The sequence below is a fragment of the Chrysochloris asiatica genome, unplaced genomic scaffold (genome assembly GCF_000296735.1).
Source record: "Chrysochloris asiatica unplaced genomic scaffold, ChrAsi1.0 scaffold00067, whole genome shotgun sequence".
NCBI classification, from domain to species: domain Eukaryota; kingdom Metazoa; phylum Chordata; class Mammalia; order Afrosoricida; family Chrysochloridae; genus Chrysochloris; species Chrysochloris asiatica.
The window spans coordinates 7,422,183-7,425,176 of NW_006408585.1; positions in this window are offsets into that span (position 1 = coordinate 7,422,183).

A 2,994-nucleotide genomic window follows, 5' to 3' on the forward strand; every position below is an offset into this window, starting at 1 on the left:
ATGGAGTCCTGGTGAGGAGCAGTGGGTTAATGTACTGGACTGCAAGGTTGCTTTGAACCGCAAGGTCAGTGGTTCAAGCTCACCAGCCACTCCTCTATACAGGATTGCTATGAGTCAGTACCAACTTGATGGCACTTAACGACAACAACATCGTTGGTAGGAAAATGATTGCTAAAGTATAGTACTTCTTTTATTGTTGTTGTTGTTAAGTGCCGTCGAGTCGGTTCTGACCCATAGCGACCCTGTACAGGGTTTCCGAGGGTGTAAATCTTTACGGGAGTAGAAAGTCTCATCTTTCTCCCATGGAGCGGCTGGCAGTTTCAAACCGCTGACCTTAAGGTTCGCAGCCTGATTCGTAACCACTATGCTACCAGAGCTCCTTTTATGGGGTGATGAAAACTTTCTAAAATTATGGTTGCTGATGGTTATACAACTTTGCAAATATACTAAAACCACTAAACTTTTAAATAGATGAATTGTATTATATATGAGCTATATTTCAAAGTTGTTACCAAAGATGTCACTTTAAGGACCAAGGCTAGACTCTAGCCAAAGTATTTTCAATTGCCTCATATGCATATTAAGGCTGGACAATGAATAAGTAAGACAGAGAAGAAAGGATACAACTGGATTATGGTGTTGGTAAAGAATACTGAATATCCCATGGACTGCCAGAAGAACAAGAATATCTGTCTTGGAAAAAAGACAACCAGAATGTTCCTTAGAAGCCAGGATGGTTACATTTCCTTTCATATACAACAGACATGTTTTCAGGAGGGACTAGTCTCTGGAGAGGACATTATGCTTCGTAGAGGGTCAGCAAAAAAAGAGGAAGAGTTGGTCACTAATAAGGGGACGTGAGGGAAAAATAGCAATGAAGATGCGAGCTACGCCCAACCATGTTCAATAAACTCCTTTGAACCCAGGTGAAGATCTGGTTGGCTAGGAGTTTGGCAAGACCTGGGGACTCCTGGGCTCAGAGACAGTGACATAGCCACAGAGGACTAGAGTGGAGAGTGAAGCATCCAAGAGTGAAGCATCCAACTGATAGGAAGTGCGGGTATATGCACAAGAACACCCACACTTGCAGATAATACCCACTTGACCTGGCTTCAATGGCTGGATGATCAGAACTCAAGTAGAAGAAAGAAGAGGAAAAAAAAAGAATAATCTGATACAATTTGATGAACTTGACCTACACCTATGGATGCAGGAGGCAAGAAGTAACTGGCTTATAAGCTTTCAAGAGGGAGCCTAGATCCAGTGGGCGTGGAGGAAGGTAGACTCTCCACTGAGTAGTATCCAATCTTGTCTGGGCGGGGCTGATGAAAGGAGATGGGGATAGGTCTCTTGTGGTACAATAGTGAATAATTGTTATCAGGACTGACTGTGAGGGTTGGAAATGTAAAGGTAGACAATTTGTAGCAAAAGGTGGGGAGTGACTGACTTTGCAGTCCAGGAGTGGAGGTCCCTGGGATCATCAAGGGAGAGCGGAGTGCGGGGCCCTACCCAGAGAAGCAGTGACACCAGAGATGGAGGCAGAGACGATGACGTGGAGAGATGGAGCAGCTAGAGACTCTAGACCCAGAGAGGGAGAGGGGGTGTGTGCTGACGAACGAGGGGCAGGCTTGCGGGGTATATACGCATTGGTTGGTTGATGATACATTTAGGGGATTATAATCATGGCAATGGAATGATATATACAATAGGATGAATGTAAAGCTAATGTTTTCCCATGTAAACTATCCCATAATTCACAATAAAAGTTTAAAAAACAGAGGAGAGGGGCTGTGTGCTGACGAACAAGAGGCAGGCTTACGGAGTATATACACGTTGGTTGGTTGATGATACATTTAGGGGATTATAATCATAACAATGAAATGATATATACAATAGGATGAATGTAAAGCTAATGTTCTCCCATGTAAACTGTCACAAAATTCACAATAAAACATAAAAAATAAAAAAGGTTCTCACTGCCACTGATTCAAACTCATGCTGTTGTTGTTAAGTGCTGTGGAGTCTGTTCCAACCCCCAGCGATCCTGTATAGGGTTTCTTAGGAGCAACTGGTGAGCCTGAATCGCCGACCTCGCAGTTCAAACTGACTTTGCAGTCCAGTGCATTAACCCACAGTGCCACACCAGGATTCCAACTCATAGTGATCCTTTACACAGGGTTTCTGAGGCTGTAAATCCTTAATGGGAGCAGAAAGTCTCATCTTTTTCTTTTGGAGCAACTAGTGGGTTTGAACTGTTGACCTTGTGGTGTTTATCCCACAGCGCCACCAGTCAGCAGGAAAATTAGGGGTAGTCAACAGGTGCTTCAGTTAAATTACTAAAATAGCAATATCTGAACTTGGAGTCAGACTCTGGGTACTATGCTAAGGGTTTGAGATTGTTGTTCACAGGTGTCACTCACAGCGACCCTATACAGGGCTTCTGAAGTTGACAATCTTTATAGGATGAGGAAGCCTATCTTTCTCCCAAGGAGCGGCTAGTGGGTTTGAACACAGACCTTGTAGTTATTAGCAGCCCAGTGCTTTTCCTATAGTGTCATCGTGGCTTCAAGGGTTTGGGGGTTCTTATTGTTGCTAAGTGCGGTAGAGTTGGTTCTGACTCATAGCGAGTCTTAGGTTTCCCAGACTCGCTGGAGAGTTTGAACTACTGACCTTGCGGTTCAAACCAACCTTATGGTCGAGTGCTTATTCCATTGTTGTTGTTAGGTGCCATCGAGTCGGTACTGACCCATAGCGACCTTATGCACAGCAGAACGAAACTCTGCCCGATCCTGGCCAATCCTCACTACTGTTGAGGCCATCGAAGCTGCCACTTGGCCAATCCATCTCGTTGGGGGCTTATTCCACATCACCACACAACTATCAGGGATAGTCTTTGCCCTAATTGCTAGAATGACTGAATGAGAAGGTAAAAATCACCTAATAAAACCACAGCAAAATAAATGAAAAATGACAGGTACACATCAGATAATCAAT